This window comes from Nesoenas mayeri, assembly GCF_963082525.1.
Source record: "Nesoenas mayeri genome assembly, chromosome: 3".
NCBI classification, from domain to species: Eukaryota; Metazoa; Chordata; class Aves; order Columbiformes; family Columbidae; genus Nesoenas; species Nesoenas mayeri.
In genome coordinates, this window is record NC_137544.1 from 109,987,646 (window position 1) to 110,010,684 (window position 23,039).

General features: G+C 43.5%; 1 pseudogene across 1 annotated transcript in view; it reads right to left on the bottom strand.

Annotated features, from left to right (window-relative positions):
• Positions 1-23,039, bottom strand: part of LOC308038720 (tau-tubulin kinase 1-like) — a 43,655-nt pseudogene that overhangs the window by 10,400 nt on the left and 10,216 nt on the right. The window contains exons 2-3 of the transcript in view: positions 20,523-20,698; positions 17,391-17,949 (exon numbers count right to left, since the gene is read on the bottom strand). The product of the transcript in view is annotated as a tau-tubulin kinase 1-like (transcript). The remainder of the gene's footprint in view (positions 1-17,390; positions 17,950-20,522; positions 20,699-23,039) is intronic.

The window sequence follows — 23,039 nt, forward strand, 5'->3', positions numbered from 1 at the left end:
AGGCTGCTTCTGCTCCATCTCCCTGCTGCCCTCCCCTGAGACAAACTTCCACAGGTTCTTCAAATCTTCTGCCTCTAACAAACTGATGAGGACTTCTAGCAACTTGAGGAAGCCCTTCTGCTTTGCCTCCCAAGCCTGAAGACCTGCTCGAAAGGGACTTTCCTGAGATCCTCTGCTTCAAGCAAACTCAACTCTCAGCAGATGAAGTTTCTCAAGCAAGCCAGGAAGTACAACAGGTTATCTACAGCTTTTGTCTCCTCTCAGTAGAAATTACTACAGAAACCCACATTCAGCTCCTACTTGAATAGCGGTTAGATAAATATGGTTTGGACTACCTCCTGTTTAGCAGCAACAGAAGTCTAACAGGTAACACAAGGTAATGCAAAGGAAGGATATGCTCGTCCCTGAGATTCTTCATGGGAGCTGGAAAGCCTGAGAAGCGGAAATCGAGTTCCCAATATGACGTTAATTGTTCCATTGAGAATGGGAAGAGGCCTTAGTCCTGAGAGATGCAGATGACACACAAACAGCAAGAGCCGTAGTTCGGTCTTCCCTGTAACAGCTTTGATTTGGATACTATCAGGACCTTAGCATATCCTGGAAGTGACATTGTCCTCTGCCAACATAGACTAAGCTTGTTTCGGACTGGGAGATCTGGCAGGATTCACAACAGTGAATGGAAAAAAAACTATAATCTGAGCTTCTGAAGAAGCTCTTTCTTCAAACCAGTTTTAGATGAGGTAAAAGTACCGGGGGTCTTAGAGCTGCCATATTTGCTTGCAGGATCTGTTGTTCCAAGAATCAGCATCATAAATGTCAGAGAGATGTTCTTCTTTCCAGCATCTTACCATCAAACACTGCATAGCCTTTCCCTCTTTTTTCTTTTTTTTTTTTCAACCGAGGTCAATAGGACAGCCCAGTCCTATGCTGGTTAAGTGTCCCTCCCTATTTGTGCTTTTACATGTTGTTAGGTTTATGCCAGTTTTCCTAGCATCTTGACCAGAAGCAAGAGCTCTGTAAGGGTAGTATGCCTGCCACTTAGCTTCCCACCTCTGCACCCACGACTGTCTCCAGCAAGAGTCAATGCAGAGCTCCTTCTCTGAGCAGACACGAGCAAGGTGGAAGAAAATGATAATCCAAAAATTGTTCTAGTCCCTAATAGTAAAGGCAACTTAATAGCAGCAAGAAAGAAGCAGCAGCAGCAGCTTCTGAAAGCTAAACATCTTCCTTAGTCATAAAAATAACCAGAAGTCAGCAGTGCTGAATAAGAACCTGATCTGGCTTTTTTTTTTTTTTTTTTTTTTTTAGGAATGACCAAGCTGAAGGGGCAAGAGCCCCACAGAAATCCTCCTTATCTGACTTGTTCAGAGGAAATCTGCCATTACTGTGTTCCACATTGCCAGATCATTAATTGCACTCATAATTAAACTGAGAAACTTGTTGGAGTTGTTGGAGGAAGCCCTGGGGATTCTTATGAGGCAAGTGCACTAGGTGAGGTAATCAACTTGAAACACTTTGCATGTGAAAAAAACCCCTCCAAACATAAAACCATTTTCTTTTCAAACACTAAAAGACATGCAAGTGAATGTAAAATGGAGATTGCTTCCAATCCCCAGGTTACACGGTTAGCAGCTTGTTCAAAATGTACATTCATTGTAACATCATTTTTTCAATACAAAGGAGTTGCAATACATCAGATAATACATTTCCCAGAAATTAATCTTTGCACTATCCCAAGGAACTGCAAATGTGTGTGTTATAGCAAACCAAACACAAAACATATGATATAAAAATGCAACAAAAAGGAAGGTAGTACTGCAGTGATCAGCCTTTACACATTTTATTTAATGTTTTAACATTACCCAAAATAGGCGTTTGCATACTAATAAGTTATGTCCTAAGTGGCAGCACCGTTCCTATCGCCAGAATACTCTGCCACCAGCAGATGGTGAATGGAGGGATAGGTATGCTACAAGACACTGAATTAAGAAAAGTGGGCTGGGCTAGGTTGCCAAAATGAGATCTGCAACATGCAAAGGATGCCAGGTGTGCCATTTGAACCAGACAACATGATAATTTCTGTAACTGATTGAGATTTGTTCTTTGCAATAGCCTTTTGAGTACTTGGATGTGTGCAAAGTGGCCCATTACCGGCACAGAAAGGTTTCTTTAAGGCATGACCATGCATGGCCATTTGTATTTCATGTGTGGGTCATGGACACATATAAACACACATACAACCAGAAATGGAAGCTCTGGTAAAAAGCATCCTGACACCACCCTGGGGACAACAGTGAAACCAGGAAACACATCTGGCTTACTTTGGTCAGCTTCTCCAGAAACTATCATCTCCTCCAGCCACTCTGGGGAAGGGCTGGCAACTACAAGGGAAGTGGGTCAAGAAGAAAAGCACACCATGTTCTCCAGCTGAGAAATATCCAGGGCAATTTATTCACTATAAACACTAACAGGATCCATGATTTTCAAGGCTTCAGACCTTGTCTGCCAGGAAATGCAATTTTATTTTCTTCAGCTAGCCTCTTTGAAGCCATCTGTTACTGCCAAGCAGATATATATATATGATAGTGATCTCCAAATAGTTCTTTCCCATTTGTCACAAAAGGAAAACCAGAAAAGGTAAAATAAAAATAATAGCTTCTCTTTTGAGTAGATTGGGATAAAAGAGCCCTTTCTTATTCAATGTGAGAGTTGCAAAATAGTCTCAGCTCCAGGTAAAGTTCTGAGAGTGGCGTGAATAAATCTCCACTGACAACCATTAATTAAATGTGTCATTCATCTAACCCAGCAGTTTGCAATAAAAATAAATTAAGTCATTGACACAGTATTATGTTGCTGTAATATGAATGTAGCCTAAGGAGGAGATGCTAAACCCTCTGGACAAATACAGTGAGTATCTGTCATCAGTCCCTCCAGATGAGCAGTAGAAAATCACCTTCTATTTTCAGGAATAATCTTGTACCACTGCCAAGCACTTAAAAATTCCATATATACACATCATGGAAGATTAATCGATGGAGACGTGAGAGGGAAGGACATTAGAAAATAGGAAAAGGATTGAACATATCATTTCATGCTTTCTGATCTCCAGTCTCATAGTGCATCCTATTGTTGAGCTATTTTACAAGACTAAACTAGCAATGTATATATTTTCTTGCCTTAATTTATTTACATAGAATCACAGCATCAGATTCAAATAGAGCATTTTTACATGAGAGAGCAAGTGAAGTTCCTGGTGATTTGCAGTGAAAGAAATGCCTGTATGACGTTTGTTTCATTTGGTATATAGGTCCCACCCACTGTCCTGACAATTTCCAGATCATGAAATAATATTCTGCCTCCTGAAATTCTCTCTGTGCAATCAAACTCTCATATCTGGCCTCATCTTTACATGTTCTGAAAAGGCTTTGTTTGCCACTGACTTCCTCTATTGGTCCCGCATGTCAAACAGGAGAGAAGTGACTCACAGAAAAATAAAGCACACAAGCTCACAACAAGAGAAGTGGTGTTTAACCAGCTGTTTACATGGTTTGCAATCACAGATGGCAGCTGTGTATTAACTGAAAGAGCATTGCCAGTTCTCTACATTCAGCTGCTCATGGACACAATAATTTTGAGGAGTTTGATGAGTCCTAAGGATTCCAGGATTTGAAACTTGTGAAACTGTCCTGGAAATGGATGGTATCTTCCACTGTCATCTTTGAAACCAAACTGCCTTTAAACAACATGATCACTATTCCTCACACAGACTCCATGTAGAGCTGAGACTGCTCCAAGTGCCAAAATGTGCCATTTTCCACTGTTTCCTCCAAGGAAATCAGAGGTAGGGAAAGCAAGAGGCTGATCAAAGTTCTACAGGGACTGTATGGTGCAATAAATGGCTATGAAGTTGGTGAAGGTTTTGGAGGGGAAGCCATATGAGGAACAGCTGAAGTCACTTGGTTTGTTCAGCCTGCAGAAGAGAAGACTAAGAGGAGACCTCATCACTGCCTACAGCTTCCTCACAAGGGGAGGAGGAGGAGCAGGCACTGAACTCTTCTCTTTAGTGACCAGTGACAGAACCCAAGGGAATGACAGGAAGATGTGCCAGGGGAGATTTAGACTGGACATTAGGAAAAGGTTCTTCACCCAGAGGGTGGTGGAGCACTGTGGCAGGCTCCTCAGGGAGGTGTCATGGCCCCAAGCCTGACAGTGTTCAAGAAGAGGCTGGACAACACCCTCAGACACATGGTGTGAACTGTGGGGTTGTCCTATGCAGGGACAGGAGTTGGACTCAATGATCCTTATGGGTCCCCTCCAACTCAGGACATTCTATGATTCTATGAATGTGAGATATGCAATGCATAGGAAACTGGTGCAGGAAGCAAGCCTCGTGTATTCTTGGAAACAGCAAAGGCAGGAGGTAATGCGGGTACCGAGGGATGCAATAAGGATGTGAGGGATAAGACATCATGAATGGCAATGGAGGTGAACCTCAGGGGCAGGTGAATGTGTGGAGTGGGACACACACTGGTAAGTGGAATGGAGTAAAAATAATGTTGTGATATGGGGAAGGGCCAGGACAGGCAAAGGAGAACAAAGAGGCAACTAGATCCAAGAGATCTTCTCAAGCACCCAGGTGAAGATGAGGGGGTTCTGCTTCCTTGCCACATTGTATGTGAAGCCTACCAACATAAGCTAATTGGGTGGCAACTGAGCAGCAATATCTCTGCTCATGGATATGATCCCAAAGCTAGATGTCAGCCATTCCTGGAGTGAGCTGCCTTACCTCAAATTCAGTCTGGAGCCTAGCTGTCCAAGCACATCTTCTTCATCCTGGGCTGGCAAGATGGCAACTGCCAACATCCTTCACAGCTCAGGTTGTGCCTACTGCCTCAATGCACTGGAAGGGAAAAGCTGCCCTTAAACTCCCACCCTCAGCTGAGTACCTAGTAACTGAAAAGCAGCTAGAGAAGCTTCCTATATACTCCTCAAAAGCCATTTGAACACAGGATTTGAGAGGTGGGTTGATCTGCCTCTGTTCTTGGGGACTCTTCAAGAATCACCACATGGACTACAGGGAAAGAGCTGAAGGACAGGTCTGGGAGTCAAAATCTGTCACATGAAAGGAAAGCAACAGTGCAGGTTGGAAGCCTCGAGGAACCACCAAGACTTAGCCCAACAAATACAACCTTTGAACCAGTTCGTCCCCTTCAGAGCAACAGAACTGCAGCAGCCTTGACCACCACAATGTCCAGATTGAGACTCACAACCAAGAGAAAGAGTGGAAGAGCAAGAGAAGCTTTTCATTATGAAGAGGTAGCGCAGGGCTGGGGTTATATCATCTATATGGCTGTCTGACAGGGCATTTCTATTCTATTTTGTCATCAAAAATGACTTCACACAGTGAAAGAGGAGAAGCAACAAAACTCTTCCACTTACCTGCCCCTCAAAACTGGCAAAAAAGTATGAGAATGGCAGACAAAGTCAGGTTCATATTAGGGTCTTCGTCAACATGAGTATATCAGCAGGATACTCCTAATGCAGATGCGCTGGCATCTGCAAAATTACACCTTTGTCATTATAGCCTATTTTCACCCATCCCCCTCCCACCAAAATGTTCTATACTGAAAGTGAATGTGTGCTAGCGTAACTACATTTACCCCAGCCATGCCAGCTTAATCCACATTTTCACAGAAATCACCTCTCTGTAGCTTCTTCCGGTGGAAAGGAGGCCAGGGAGAGTGATACATTGGAAACATCTCCCATTCTGCAAAGAAAGTGAAAGGAGCCAAGAGACCAAGATATAAAAATATGGCTTTTGTATGTATATACAACTGATATGCATTTGCTCACTGAAGTAGAACAGGAGATCTCAGCAACAGATACCTGTGCTGATGCTAATGATCTCTGTATCATAAAGGAGTGGCAGATGCTCATTTCAATCCTCATTTTGCATTCTGACAAGAACAAGTGCTATGTACAATGGGAAGTAAAGACAGGAACATCTCTTTCAGGATACAAACTCTGTTCTTGGACCCTTCTGATAAACACAATATGTCTACGAGTCTGATGCTGAAATTTTATTTCACTAGTATTGATTTACACTGACTTACCCCAGCAGAAGCACTTCAGGAACCTTTCCCAACATAAAAGGAACTAGTGCAACTAATGTTTCAGCCCATAACCCCATGACAATTTTTCCTGCTGACAGCCATCCATGGGTTGTTTTTTTCCCTGCTGACCCTGGCTTGCCAGTGCTTTTGGTTGTGCAAATGGAGGATGAACCAAAGCAGGAGATGAATCAAAGCTGAAAACAACTTTCCTTCTCCCTGTGCAGGTCCATGCAGCCATATGAACATTGGCACAGGGGAAAGGGCTGGATGGGATGGGGTGGAGGTAGGAGGGCACCTCTTAGAGAACCAACACTTTTGTTCTCCTAACTTAACCACGAAAGCATAGCCTTCAATGGGAAATGACTGATTGCTACTTCCTTTTTTTTTTTTTTTTTTTTACAACTGATTTTGGACATATTTACATTTATATTTGCAGTCATTATAAATGAAACACAATAAATAAATGCAATATAAATGTAACCTACAGAGTTCTTTTAGAATTGCACTGTAACTAGTTTTACTATTAATTTATTACTTTTCCATATCTATAAGAAAGATAGCTATTTTCACATTTATTTAATTTGCCAACTGTTCCTCAACAATATGTGGATTCCATAGTAATCATTACAATATTAGAGGAAGATGTTAAAAAAGTCTGCAAATTGACTATTGTAACATCAGGATTCCAGCCCTTAGCACCAATTAATTTGTTCAGAATTGAATTGTGAAAGCCATATTGACCATGAAATAAAACTTTCCATAAAACCTAGGTGACAGCAACATGTCCAGTTATTTTGGTGTACAGCCCAAATTGGATAGTTTAACAGGATTGCTTTAGAAATCAATATCCCACCTTACAGAATCTGAACGGCAAAGAATTCAGTGTCTTTTAATAATGTATTTCAGCTGTTTACCACCCACTTACATCTTTAAAACAAGCATCCTAATTCTAGTTTGACCTTTGTTACTTTATCTTCCAGCAACTAGATCCATATCTTTGCCTGGCAGATTAAAAAATGGTCTTGCTCTCTTCAGGTAACTCTTAACACCAGCCATGTCACTTTCTAGTTTTGTCTTTAATGACAGACTGCATTTCTTCACATTCATTCTACAAGGCAGGTTTTACAGAATCAAAAAATTTTTGCATCACTTCTCCTTTTTTAGGTTTTGAAAATATTTTTAAAAAAATTTCCATACAAGACTTGGATACGATGCCTGGTAGAGAGCTCACCAGTATAAAAGATCTCCTCTCTGCTCATATCTTAATTTTCCTGCTTGTACATATATATATATATGTTTGTTTTGTTTTGTTTTGTTTTGGCTTTAGCAACATAATGAGAACTTACATGCAGGTAATTTTTTCCAGTAACTCCCACTTCATTTTGGGAGACAGCACCTCCCAGGGCACAGTTTCTCCCACTCTGAGCATGTGACCCATATTCTTTGTATTCAAAACATGACCTTGTCCCTGGCTAAATGCAATAATTAGTTTGAATGCAAGCAACTCATCAAATGATCCAGACCTTTATGCAGAGCTGGCCTGCATTATTTTATGAAGTCACCCATTTTCCTGCCACTGCGAACTTTCTCCTTAGTGATTTCTTTTCTCTTCTTGACAACCATTAAAGGCACAGAATAGTGCTGAGCTAAGGGCAGGAGTTCAGGAGTCCTAATGAGAAACATCACCACTTCTGAGAGATAGCAACATATAAACATATTTTGTTTGGTTAGTTGGTTTTCAATTTATTAATAACTTTAACTAGAAGAAAGTCTTAGTGAAGTCAATATAAATCAACCATCTTTATCAATCAGACTTTCAAACTTAGAAGAGTTTCAAGTTTACTTGGCAAGAACAGTTTTATATATAGACACAATGAGTAGCATTAGATTACTGCCCTTTAAATTTTATGTATGGAGCAACTTATCAGCTAGTCATTGTTTTTGTCTAAGGGGCAGCTTAGAGTTTGTTGCCTTTTCTCGCTAGTGAAACTAAAAATGGATTTTTAAAAAATAAAACAACAGAAATTTTCATTCCTTAAAATTTATCAGGAGAAGTGAACACCAGTGTTTTGGAGACTATGAACTAAAAGTTATTAAATTTACTGATTCTAAATCTACTTCTTTCACAAACTCCATTTTCTCTGGAATCTGCTGTTCTATTTAAGTCCCTACTGAACATGGAAAAAATAACATCAGAGCAGAGTCTACTCAAGGAAATCATTCCTTCTCATGTCGCTTTGAGAAAGGCAAAGCCCTGCTCTTTCTGGTGTATGGGAATTGCGGAAGATGGAGCGAGGAGGAGAAATGTAAACACACTCAAGTGACCTGCAGCTGGGGTATAAAGAAAGCACATACATCACGCTAATTGTTTTGGTGATCTTGTGTGCTTGACAAGTAGAAACTCTGTATTAGATAACACAGGCCTGAGAGAAACCCTATGGCACCTTATAATGTCTGAGATTCCTGCTTTGTTTTGAGAAAGAGCAGAGCACAGCAAGAGGCTGCGTCTGCTCTCAGCCTTGAAATATAGGCAAGCACAGCCGGTCTAGTGATCTTCTAGCTGGGCTGAATCACTGCAGTGCCTGCATCCCTGCTTGTCTCACCTCTGCATGGGAGCTTAGGTGCCACTTCGGAGATCCTCCAGTAGAGAGGTAACTAAAATAAAGCTTGCTCTTTGCAATTGTATTCATGGCCTCTGGCTCTTCTTGCAACGTGCCTGTGCACACACTGGTTTCTGTGCTTGACAAGAGAAGAACTGCCAAATAAGACTAGGCTACTGGTAAATTCAGTCATATTTCTGGCAATGCCCAGTGGGTTTTTTTAAAATAAAACTGATCAACAAATTGCAGGTAAAAATTCTGGCTGGGCAGTAAAGTGTGCTGTTCACTCATGTTCTTGCAGCCAATCAAAATAAATTTAAATTCAAGAATGACTGTGGGAAGAGACCAGTCATGTCTACGCTGAATCTTCTCAATGAGGGTGTGTTGCCCTCTCCATCTCCATCCCTCTACCCAGCAGGATGCTCTGTGGCACGACTGTGTCTGAGCACATCTTGCGGCACACAGACCCATCAGGCCAGGTCCTACGAGCTTCAGCCAGCACCACCCACCCTGTCAGGGCTTGCACTGTCTGGGATTGCTTACAGAAGGGTGAATCCAAGATTAAGGGAGCCTCAGGCAGGGTAGATGTACCTACAGAAGTCAGTATTTGGAAGGAGGACTGTAACTCCACTGGAAATACCATACTTATGCAGTAACACCTCCATGTCACAACTTTCTTCTAACACCCCTACTTATCCCATGCCATTTTCTCATTTGCCTGAGCTTTCTGTATGTTTTCTTGTCTGTATCCTCTGCTTATATGCTTCCTGCAGAATTTTTTATTTTGGACTTGCACTTTCCTAAAGCCCTGAGCACCAGCAATGACCCCTTCTTCTTTAACCTTAACATCCATACTGCCTCTTCTCCCAGAAAACTGGTCCTAAGGCTCATTTCAGTAGAAGATGGTTACTACATTCACTTAACTACAGGTCTTCATACAGCCTGGTGTTTTACACTGCAGCTATACTGAGAAGGGCAATATAGCCCTGCAATCTGGGGAAATAAGGATACTTATAACAATTTATATTAACTTTGATCTCCCTTTTCCTCTGAGACTCAAGTCAGTTTTAGACAGGGGCTCTGTATACTAACTGCTTATTTAGGCCACTTATTTCTCAAGTGAGATCTGTTATCACAGGCATTTCCAAGCAAGGCCAAGATGCAGGGCTCCTCTGCCACTGAAAATCTGCAGGTGTCTAAAATTTCTGGAATTTAGAAACAAAGGAATATACGGCTGCATCGGTAAGAAAATCCTTGCTATCCAGCTTAGGAGTGGAGAGCAGACAAATGGGTCCACTGTCACATAACAGAGGCAAAACCAGAGAGACAGAAATTTGTGGTGACTGTATGGAAACCAAACTGCAACAAAAAGCAAGGAGATTTCCAAAGCCAAAGCAACAAAGAGATACATGATCATAACTCCATAAGAGGGACAAATCCTGAGGTCCTGCCTCAGGTGAGCTTCCAGTAGGAGTCTGCCTATTTCTACATGGAGTAAAACTGCCTACAGATTTGGCCCAGAGTAAGACACCAACAAAGATGCTTGAACCAATTTGCCCAGTGAAGGTAACGCTTGCTGATACCTCCACAGTCTCTCCACTCCAGTCATAATTTGACAATGTTTGTGGCTTGATTGCACGTGTTCGGCAAGGCAGCCCTGCACTTTCTACCCCAAGGTTGCAGGACATGCAAGCGAGTCTCTGAGAAGAGCCCTGGCATTCAGCTCTTTCATATATATCACATGTTCACCATCTGTGTTCTCATCTTCGGCCATGCTCCTGCCCCTCACCCAGGTTGCTGGGAGGTTTAGAAAACCAGATGTTTTCAGTCTCTGTGGGGTTTGGCTGCCAGGGCTTTGGAAGTAACAGTACCTTAGGCCGGTGTTGTCTGGGATTCAGTATTGCATTAAGTGGTGACACACTGTGGGCAGGTGGGGATCTATTATTGCATTGTGGAGGCTGCTGCTTCCCTGAACAGGCTATGTTTTGTGTGTGAAGCGGGCCCACACCTGCTGGAGCTGGGACCTGGAAATGCGAAGGACGGAAGGCATGAGTCTGTGGTTTCCTGCCGTGAGGGGCATGTGCCTGCGGTGGGGCATGCGCACGGGGCTGCTCTCCGCCGAACGGCTGCGCTGTATGAAAGTGCCACCAGAGTGGGGGTAGTGTTCTGTCTCCAGAGTTGAGGAGGAAAAAATGGAGGACGCCAGTCTTCTCAGGGGGCTGTACCTCGGGAGGGAGTGCTGAGAAGGCCTGTCCTCCTCCAACTGAAAAAGACCAAGAAGAGTGGAGGAAAAGGTGTCAGGCAAAGACTTGACTCTCCCCTGGTTTGTGAAGCGCATGCTGCAGGCATCTTCGCCAGCAGATGTAAAATGCCTAAGTGGGGCTTACTTATTGCTCTGCATCTGTAAATTCCCAGGGCACGTATGGGCACCATAGGAGTCTGCCATTACAGGAGGCCTGCCCTGCTCTCCCCAGCCACATGCAGACACAAGCGACACCAGCAGTGTCAAGCTCTGCTATGTCAGTCCCCTTCTCTATCTCTTCAGGCTACCTGCCTCACCTCTCTGTTCCTCTGGCATCACTCATCTGGACACATCATTCAGCTACTCATACATCTTGCAAACAGGTAACAGTCAAAGTCTGTACACACCTGGAAACCAGGTGTAAGAGAAATGGTGAAACATCTGGTGCTAAAATGATTATGTGTATTTAAAAGTGAACGATTCTTAGTTGTTTTTTTTTTTTTTTCAATAAGTCTTATAAAACTTGCTCCAGAGATTTGGGAAGGTAACTTCGGGAGCTGTTGGTGGACTTTTCTTTTTTGACACTTAAACTGCTGATCCCCTGATACACTTTTATATTGAGTACCTGCTTCTAGTTTTGATAAGCAGGGGAAAGGCAGCAGCTGGAAAGGCTGGCAGAGTATAATTCTTCTTTCAGTGAGAAATACAAAACACAGAGCCACAGGAGGACATGAGGAGAAGATGCATTCTTAGGTCCCTTTTCTGTTTCTGTGATCATGGGATGGCCAGGAGAACAAGGAAAATATACTCACAGAGCACAACTTGTGCAAGGATGAGATTGCAGTCCCTACCTTCCTACATACTGACTAGAAGACAGAGACGTTACAGGAATGACTTCAGATTCTTCACCCTGAAAATGCTAAGTCCTTCCTCTTCTTTCTGCCTCTGCTATGAAACTAGCACTTTCACAGGGGTCAGCAACCTCAGTTTCCAAAAACAGATCATTTTTCCTAGAATTACCTTTTTGCTTTCAAATCCATTCCCTTCCTTGTGCTGCGTTTTTTGGTTTTTTTTTTTTTTTCAGGCAGTCTCTGTAGGTTTCAAAATGTAACTGGGAAATGTGAAAAGGCAATATTGTATTTTCTTCATCCAAAACAGTTCTCCTTATCTTACTAGAGATGTTGTCTTTGCAAATGATATGAGAAAAAGAACTGAACTTCATCCAGTCTCATCTCTTTCCTGTCACCTTCAATATCTCTGCAGTGCTTTGAGGCAGGTATCTTATCTTCCTAAGTTTGTGGTGGGCATTAAACGTGAAGAGCAATTATTTACAGTCCTAAATGTACTGCATTTCACTGCATAGGTCAGACTCTCAGATAATAATAATGATGTAATACTGTTATACAAAGTATTTGAGAGAGACAAAGAAATTCTAGACAGCGGCTATAATTTGTCATAAAGCAAATAATCTCTCCATAGATGCTGTAGAAATTCAGTCCTGGGTATACTGTTTGGAGGCTGCACAGCTAAGTATACCAGAATTGTTCTTATTACTTTTTGCTCCATGTTTGGGCTCAGCATACTTCATGATTTCCAATGTATCATCTCAACGTGGTAAAGACTTCTCAGATCAAAATTAATCACTCCAGCTACCCAGATGGACCTCCTTCCCAGCACAGTACCAAGGGCCTTGCCCAGGCCACGAAGGGGCAGATCGCAATGCTCCATCAGCAAGCGCACTTAGGTATTGCTGCCTCTTGGCTGAAGCTCAGGTTACAGACATGCTTAAATTGCACAGTCGACGCTGGAGGTGCTGTGCCCTTCTATCCCTCTGCCCTTGGCAGAAATCAGGCTGGACCACCTTCCATCAGGCCTATCCTGCTCTGTTTGGACAGGAGCAGCATGGGAAGTCCTGGAAAAATGTGATGTTGATAGGCCTCCATAGATGTAAAAGATTTAAAATGTAATTAGGAATTTCTACTGAGCTTGAAGTTCCGATTGTTATGACCTGTATATATATAAGGACCATACATAAGAATTACTTCTCTTACAGTATCACTTTTTGTTGATCCTTTATTCCTAACACATGGATGGACAAGGACCCTGAATCTAAAAAGCCTAAGGGACAGAGGACAACTCTACACAGATCGTTCTCCATCAGCTGGCAAGCTCTTCTCACATGGATGGAAGCTGGAAGAGCTGCATATCAAAGAATCACATAATCTACAACAGGCACCAAGTGCAGCTCAACAGGAAAGACACTGAGTGAGGAGCAATGAGAGTCTGTCTCCTTCTGCAAATGCCCATTTCTCACCACTGAGAAATGGTACCTCAGGTCTCCTCAGAGCAGCCCATGGACAATGGGACACCAAGACACATAGCACCTTTTCATATAGCATTTTTCCTGTTGCCTTCTTCCCCAGCCTGCCTCTTCTGCCCATGGTTATGAACCTGAGAGCCTGCTGTGTTTTGATTCTATCCATTGCTTGATTATTTAGACACAATATATATTAATATACTATGATACATATATTTCTATACTATAAACATGTATAAATAATATTTATATACCCAGCTTTTCTTCTTTCTGCCTTGGAGCCAGTGAATTTGTAGTTTCTGTCCTTTCCTCCTGTTGTCTTTCAGCACTCTGGGAGTGACAAGGATTTCCCTTATCACTGCTCCAGTGTCTGGGGACACAGAGGCCACCAGGCCCAAAATATAACCCAGAGAAAGCCCTGCTCAGCTTTCAGTCATCAGTGCAAATCAGAGTTCAGCCAGGTAAGAGACCTGGGCCAATCCAGGGCTCTACAACACATGAGAGAGAGGCTCTACAGATCACCCAAAATGCTTGAGCCCTGTCCTTGTTGTGAGGCAGCCCTCTCCTGTGTCTACGTGTCTTTTTCCAAGGAATAATCATCACCAACTCAAACCAACAGAGGAAGAGAACAGCATCAATACTGTTGTCAATGAAGTGGACATCCCCTAACCAGCCGTGCTGCTCCCAAGGGTATTGGGCAACATCACAACTACAGCATCCCTCAGATGAGGCAATGATGAAGGTCAGGAGCATGGGGGCACCCATGGGCTCAGCACCTGAACTGAGAATATTTTCTTGGCTCAGTGAGGGTCTCAGCACAGATTTTTATGGAAGAAAAACAGTGATTAGAGGTCAAGTTGGACTCCCAGGTGGAACACTGGAACAGGCTCCCCAGGGAGGTAGTCACGGCTCCAAACCTGACACTATTCAAGAAGTGATTGGACAATGCCCTTTGACATGTGGTGTCAATTTTGGGGTTGTCCAATGGAGGGACGGGACCTGGATGTGACGATCCTTGTGGGTCCCTTCCAACTCAGGACATTCTATGATTCTGTGATTCTATGATCTGTCCCAGGCAGCCTGTGCAATGTGCCTCTGACTGCCTCCTGCCTTACCCATGGCATTACCAACACAGGTCTTCATGCTGAGCATCCTTGCTTGATCTCTCAGCAGAGAAGTCAATGGCGGGGAATGGCTGGGAAGGGCTCATAAGCTCCTCAGCTCCTGCCCTCTCAGGGTCAAGACACGCACAACTTCAAATAACTCTATTTGTGGCACTCTCCTGGCTGTGGAAGGCTGCCTGTGGGATAAAAGAGGCCTAATGTGGGGAAATGCTGAGAGGGTTGGGACTGTTTAGTTTGGAGAAGGCTCATGGGGGTTCTCACCAACATTTATAAATACCTGATGGGAAAAAGAATATGGACCCAGACTCTTCTTAGTCGTGCCCAGTGAAGGGACCAGAAGAAATAGGCAGAAATTGAAATACAGGAAATTTCATTTAAACATAAGAAAAAGGTTTTTTACCATCAGTGTGATTAAACACTGCAACACGTTGCCCAGAGAGGTTGCGGAGTCACCATCCTCAGAGAGATTCTGATTGTACGCCCTCCTGAGCAATCCTGAGTGGGACTAGATGATCTCCAGAGGTCCCTTCCAACCTCAGCCATACTGTGATTCTATGATAATCCAGAGGTGACTGTCTTTTTGCCAGCAACAAGTAATGGGTTATATATTGGAGCCAGAGAATGGAGGAACAGAACAAAGCATGAGAGGAGGGATTACCCATTTGCTCTCGGTTTGTACTTTGCTGATACCAATGGATGATCACCAGTTTCTGGGAGACCAGAATGAGGTCCCAAATCAGTACAACAGGGCCTAGGACCTTAATCATGGTAGGTCTGCATTTAGTGATAATTTTAAAGGCTCAGTTCATATCCAAAGGTAAGGAAGATTTACTCACACACACACTATCTGTTCACAATTTCAATCAAACCCAGAGGAAGCCCAAGCCTGAGCTATAGGAAATATCTCTCATTGCTAGTGAGGCGTTCTGTATTTTCATTAGTTAATTCCTTGGTCAAATCATTAGCATCCCAAACAACTGTCCCTCCAACTCTGCCGCACCTAAGGAGAACAGGCTGATGCTTTCCTTCAGGCACCAAGTAATTCTTTCTTTCGGAGTTGGCAGTTGGCTCTGTGACAGCAAATGGAAAAAGAGGAATGACACTGCAAAGCTGTGTATATAGAAGCAACTGAAGGATCCAGAACTCAAAGGATGCACAACTGAATCCTGGCCAGCCAAAGAAGTCCAGTGTTGGTCTATATGTACAAAGTTAGGTCCAGGAGTAACCAGAGGGTGTTTCAGAATACAGGAGCAAAAAAATGTTCAGTCAGCTGGAGAGCCAAGGCTGTCTAATATATTAGCAGTAATCATCCACAATCCCATTAATTTACCTTTTTTGCCTGCTTTTTAAGTATCACCGTGCAGGGATAAGCAGCCTTCATACTGTGTCATACCCAACTCGCCCAGTCATTTCTTATAGCTGTATTAGATGTGGTGGCCAAGAAGGCATCTCCAGCCTTCTTTAGCTATGCTAAATACATCAGTGAAGTGTTCCTGCTGGTTCCTACGACTGGTTCTTACCAGCTGGCTCTTGCTGTGTTCATCACAACTTGCAGATCTTGCACTGACCAGCCTAATAAGTGTTCAGACAGAGCAAAATCAGACACAGACCCTTTCAATTATGCTGATCTTGCCTGTGCAAGCTCCAGATATCTGTGTCATCCAACATCTTGGCTTCTTACAAGCAAACACCTCCACCTAGGAACCTTGCAACTGGATGCAGTCTTCCTGAGAAGCATGTACTACTATTATTCCATGCTCAGCAGGACAGTCCCACTAGAGCCTGCTATCAGTATTTCTGTCCTTCCTGTAAGTACTGCAGCCTCATATACCTCAGCAAGGAACACTTTGGTTTGATTCTTTTCATATAGTTTATTGCATCAGTCATGTTTTGCTGCCCAAATTAACAGCACTTTTTTCTTGTACCTCTCCAGGATCCAGAGAAGAGAAGAATCTGGTCAAGGCCTGAACAGAAGGATGCTCTTTTAACATGCTCCAGACCAGTGAACACTCCTTTAGAGAATAAGCTCAAGAGGGAATAGGGAATAGGACATGGAATTACCAGCTTCCAGAGAGGAACAAGCAGGCTGCCCAAACGCCTGCCACAGGAGGATGTCACTGTGTACATGACCCAAGACTTGCCTGCTCTTATGGATCCCACATTCGTTAACCTACAAATACAAAAAGCCCTTGGAAGAATCATTTTATTGTCTCTTGAAGTAAACATTCTGGGACAGCCTTCTTCTGAACGTCTGAGAAACGAAGATTAGACATGACAGAGGAACTCGGAGCCCAACAGTATCTAATGTTTTTCCAGGTCATCTAATAAATTGCCTCCCACTAAAGCCTGAAGTTCTTTGTATCTTCAGAGAACCACAGAAAAAAAGCAAAACCAAAAGAAAAAAGCCCTCTACAACTATCTGGAACAAACAGAGTAGGTAAATAACATTTCTGTGAGTTCTGCTAACAACAATGTCAATCACAGAAGTAAGGTTGATGTGATGTGTGTGCTGGTTCCTCTGAGCTTTTTATTAGGTATTTAGAGAAAAGTTTAATCTCAGGGGGTTATTTCATGGTTTGCATTGCTGTGCCCAGTGCTGATGTGTGATTAGAATAGAGGGCAGACACTGCTGTTGCTGCTGAGAAACTATGTGGAGAAGATTGGCTGGCAACACTTGCATACAGCTAAGTGGTTATTAACAAAATACTGTGGTAGAGCAATAAGAGAACTGATTTAAGATACCTACAACCACAGCTGTGCTCTCCTCTTGTCACTGTGCCAAATCAGCTGAAAGATCTTGATAAGAGTGTGTCCTTTGTAGGGGATGTTACTAGCTATAGGGAGCACTTCTAAGTTGTTCACAACATTTAGAAGCACTGTTAGAAGCAGTTTCACAAAAGCATCCATGCTTGAGTCACAGACTTCTCCAGTACAGTTGAGGTTTTCTAAGATGATGCTATGCTAGTCAACAAAATACAGACCCAGGGATCTTACCTGTCTCTGAGGACCAGTAGGTTCAGATTCTCATCTCCTTTGTCGGAAAGCTGGTGCTGAATGTAGGGGAGAGTGGGCTGAACTTCCCATCTGCTGTTCATGTTTATTGTCAGATACTGTTTGAGAAGGTCCTTCATGTCTGTGGGAACTGTCCTCCTCAGTCACAGGCTGCATACCCCGACCTCGTCCATCATGCGCCTTTGGCCTGACTGCAGCATCTCCTCCTAAGCACTTTCTCTCCTCACCGTCTTCAATAGGTCTCAGTTCCTCAGGCTCCTCATCTGTGGTTCCAGAGGTGCTCGGCTCAGCACCTGGGTGAAAGTCCTTCAGCTCTGTCACCTTATCAATGATAACCCATTCCTTGCTATCAAAGTCCTCCTCCTCTGCAAGTGGTACTGAGCGGAAGGCATTGCTGAGGGCTTCATGTTCCACCGAAGCAGACACATCCATCCTACCACTTGCCTGCCAATCAGCCTGGCCAGTATCAATGGACAGCATCTGGGCTGGCTGGGAGGAGCATACAAGCCGTGATGGAGAGCCAGGTAAATCCATTCGAGATCTAAAGACAGAACATGAAACCATTAGGCTTGAGCAAAAATATTTCTTTAGAATCTATGTGGCATAAAGATGTTCCCCCTAAAGTGCTTCAGTATGAGAGCCAATGCAGCACCTCTCTTCCTTGTAGATGACAGGATGATAACCAGTTTCCCCCAACAACACCAATATACTCTTAAGCCTTTGGTAAATACTATTGGTTTGTGAAAAAGAAAACACCCCCTAAATCCTTAATCTACTGTCTGACTTAACAGTGTCTCTGCTTGGCTCTTACAACCTCTTCAGCTGCACTGTGCTACCACTTGAGTGGCCATTGAAGCCTCTAAGGTGGCCACAGGAGTTCTTCAAAGACAGAAGAAATCTTCGATCCTATTGTGCACAGATGACCCCAAATACTTTGGAGGAGCAGGAAGAAAATATGGTTAGTACTTTTTTACAATGGGTAGCATAAGGTTCAGCGAGTCACAGTCTAAATAGCAGCAGCTTCTCCAGCCATGCAGAAATACCCTCCAAAGAGACCCTGGAAGCTCCCTGTGCCCCAATGGCCCTGGCAGCATCTTAGCAGGAAAAAACAGTGGCATTTCTAGCACTCTACTCCACAGTGGTATAATCCATGCTTCTCATTTGGCCTGCACCTGCTGCTAACTTTGCTTCTCTGTCCACCACAGCCGTTAGCAGCTTGCTGTACAAAAGCAGAGCATCTGCTGGTCAGAAAAAGACAGCTGCAGTGCATTTTACAAAAGGATTTCAACAAAGACCAAACAGCCTTGCAGACTCTTCTGGGAAAAGCCTTCCATGTGTGAGAAAGCAGGAGGGGAAACAGAGAAGTGACTGACCATTTGGTGAAGGCTGCTAAGCAAAACTGGGTATCATCAACACAGAGGAAGGTCAGAGCTGAGATGGAAATAACGGCGCTTGCAATGTCAAATTTCTGACTAAGAAAGGGGAATTAGAGAAGGAGGTGAACCAAAGATTGATATAGAGAAAATTGCGAGCAAAACCAAAGTTCTCAGCAAAAGCCATCTTGATGGATCTGAAAGAAGCAAGGTTGTATTTGTTAGTTCTTGAAAATATATTATTGTGAATAGGAAACACTAAGTATACAAAGTAAGAATACACTGTGTGTGATAAGAACTGGATTTTAAAAGCTATTGCTAAAAAAAGTAAGGGAAACTCTGGACTTAGGCAATGCTTTCATGCATTCCCCAGGAGAGGAGAGACTCCTGGAGTGGAAGAATTTACTCCAGAAAGCCGGAAGAATTTCCCAGTGCTGCGATTGAGGTCTGTGTCGTGAAAAGTCAAAAATGGAATAATGAGTAGACTGTGTGGCAGAGTGGGATTGTATTTGCAACATACTTGGTGCAGGCTATTTGCAAGATGAAAAAATATCTTGATTTTTAAAACAGAAGCTGAGGTAAGAAGGCAGGAGAAAAGGATGTATTTTGGGTAATACACATTTTCTATATTAAGTTAGCATGATGCTGAGTAGATAAGGAAGAGCTAGAGAAATAAAGGAAGGAGTTAAAAGCATTCAGTGAATATACAGGACTAGTGTTGCTGACTGTTATAAATGACTTCTTTCCCTTCCTGTTTTAAAGTGCCTTTCTTCTGACCAAGGAAAAGAAGAGGTACCAAGACACAAGAATTATTATTCAAGCTCTAAATTATTAACAGCAACACAAACAATCCTTCCTGAATTACAGAGAAGAATCACAACTTCCTCCAGCCACCCAGAATAAGACAGTACCTAATAAACAGGGTAGCGCTGGGGGCTCATCCACTCTCTAGTTCTTTTGATCCTTCTCCATTTCTAGCTATGGCCTCCTTGTGACTGTTCTTCTTGGCTGAAGTCTGTCAGATTTTCTCTGAGAAGAAGGTCTGTCTCCCCCCTGCCTCTTTTAGAGGGGGCATTTCACCAGTACGCCCTGCAACCACAGTCCATGCCTTGACTTCCAGTGAAAAGAGGAAGACTGATTAACAAAGGACATGAAAGGAGTTAACCAGCACCAAAGGCTTGTGTCTTGTAACACGTTCTCCAGGATACAATGCTTTAGAAAGCTTATTATTATTATTATTATTGCGGTTTTGTTGATTTTTTTGCCATGCATCTGAAAGTATCAAGTGCAATACTATATGCTGAAAAATTAACATTATTCTTGCTGTTGATGAAAAATAATGAAATAATGAAACCCAGCAGATCAAGATCTGCCAGCTAGCTCCCAGAATACATGGATCCTTGTCTGTATCCTAAAAAGTTCCATTGTTCCCTCCCACCTCAGGCCAGCCAAAAGTTTTGTGACTATTTACATTATCTCTGATCTGACGCTTTGCCTTCCCTCTAACAAATGTCCCTCCTTCTATCTGTGGAGTTCTTCCCATCCCGAGACAGAGTAAGAATCATTCCCACTAACTCTCCTTATTAGCAGACATGAGTCTCATCAGAAAGATCATAAAGCCTATGAGCACTTCCAACCAGAAATGAACGTCCAGTGCCTGCTGATCTAATGATTAGATTGGTCTCCACAGACCTCAAGATGCTGGGTAAAAGCAGTAGGAGGCTACAGAGGGTGAGCAAACCTTCTTTCGTGTAGATCTGCTTTGCCATCAGCAGTGGAGAGGCGTTCTGATTCAGGGCTGTTCACACGGCGGTATCTTAGGGAGCGCACTTGTGCAGTTGGGGACTCTGGAGGCACTCGGACAGGGGAACTGGGGCAGACACCATTTCTCTGCTCCTCTTCCACCATACACTGAGTCTGTAGGAGGTAAACACAGAGAACTTCAAAATCTGACCAGAGACATGGATTTCCCATTCTTCACTGCTGCTCTATGCTTTCTTCCAGGATATAATTTCAGCTGCATTTTCACAATCTACGCAAGCAATGTCTGAAGGAATGCAAGGGCCTGTATGTCCTGGCAATTATCTAATATTAAAACAAGGTATGGATTTTAAATGAATCAAAATATTTAAACATCTTTACAAAGCAGCCTTTGCATTTCAGTTACCAAAAAGAGTTATCATGGGCTAATCTGCTACATATACAAACCCCAACTGCTTATCCAAGATGTCTAAGAGCCCCTGTTTGTAATTTAATTTTATTTTTTTAAAATCTTGGCCCTCAAAACAAAGTCCTCCAGGATATATACTACATGCGCATAAAAGCAAGACTGTGACCCTTTAGTTACTCACATTCAGTTTTGAGCAAGAAATTCCCTTCCAATGGCAGCAGCACAACTCTCCTTTCCATCAAAGGTGAAAGGAGACATCATGACATGGGGCTGAGAAGCAGAAACACAATCCTATCATATTAAACTGTCACAACAGTAAAATGCTTTTAAAATTAAAGAAGGTGCTACCACTGCTATATTGTGTCCACTTTCTGGAGAGGTGTTACCTGTTCTTTGGTTTGACCAACAGTCAACTCTGGCAATTCTTTTAATCAATCATAGTGCCACTGCAAGAGTTGTGCACCTAATTCAAGGATTCTGGGTCACAAACAGGAGGAAAAAGGTGTCTCAACTGTAAGCTGCAAACAGGCATTTTAGTGTAGTTTGGTGGAAGGTAGTAGGAAATGGCAGGTTTTCCTGGCTGCCTGTTCATGCCGATAAACAGAACGGAAATACATATTCATGCTTAAAAGCTGGAAGGAGTGCACAGCTGTGCTGTTTCTTGTCAAGGTTCCGCGTGTTGCGCAGTCCTGCATTTCTCATGCGGACAGATGCAAGGGAGCTCTGCTAGGAAAGGAACAAAGACAGTCACAGGCAGTACTGAATGCTGCTCCATTGTACCTCTCCCTCTCCTATGGCAAATGCTTCACAGTCGCCCCAGGAAAGAGGCTTAGCAAGATTACCCCTGCTGTATAGCTGAGGGCAAACACTTGTGTGCTTGTGGGAGATCATCTGTCTTTCCTGTAAGTGTTGGAGAGTTTCGCTCAGGTCTAGTGTGCTCAAGCTCTATAATCAAGGCCTAGGATACCTGCAGAGCGGTCCCTGTTTCTGTGGAGACAGTGTGCCTGAAAGTCTGTGTTCGTTAGCGCCTGCTGTATCTATCCGTCGCTCCATACGCGTGTGAGTCCGTGTCTTTCTCTCCAAAAGCATGTGGGTGGATTTCGTCATACATGTGCATCTTGCGCTGGTGTTGAGCTCAGCTGAGTGTGTCTCTTGAAGCTTGGTGTGCGTTGGCTGTGCCTGTGTGTAACATAGCACAGTCATGAGTGCGCAAGAGAACAGAGAAGAGGAAAATCGCCTAGGTAGAAGCAACGAAGCAAAACCGATTCAGGATTGACGTTTGCTCAACAGAGACGGATTCCCCGCACTGACATTTCACAGTTACACCAGAAGAAAGCTGAGCGGTACATCGACCGGAGAAATGTTTCCGCGGAGGTGATGTAGCGAATGAACGGCAGTGTGCACGGCAGTCAGGACTGTGTCTGAAAAGGGCCCAAACCAGCAGAGCCTGTGTTCAAAAGCTGGTGGCGATGTGACTGCATTGAGGCACGTTCCCGTGTCTGCGAGTGTATAGACAGCTGTTTCATGTTCACACAGAGGCTCACGGTCCACTTTTTCTTCTGTGCGTGCACACGCGATAACGTTGTCTCTTCCGAACACCGGTACCTCTGTGCATGCAGAACGACGTGGTCAAACGTGTCTGCCTGTGTTTTGGTAAACAATGGAGTGTACGTGTTCAGACAGCAGCATCTCCACAGACATCTCCACAGACCCAGTTCTGAAAGCCCCGCACCCTTGAACTGAACGTAGAAACAAGCAATTGCATCGGTGTGCGCAATCACATATTCAAGACGGACGTCTTCAATCTCACAGAAGCACGAACGTATTTGCGTTCAAGCATGTATCCGAAACGATGTGTGATCAGATGAGCTGCTGGTATTTGCTCTGTTCGGCGTGCTTCGTTGTAGCTCTCTTGACGGTCGCAGGCTTATCGGCTTGCTTTGCACAACTATGTATAGGGATAGCATGGGAAAGCTTGCCTTTTGCCTACTTCAGCGCTGGAACCTAGTTGCTACGCCTTCCGTTTGTCCATGTGCACACACACGATTCCTCACCGAGAACCACGCAGAAACCTTTCCACAATCACCC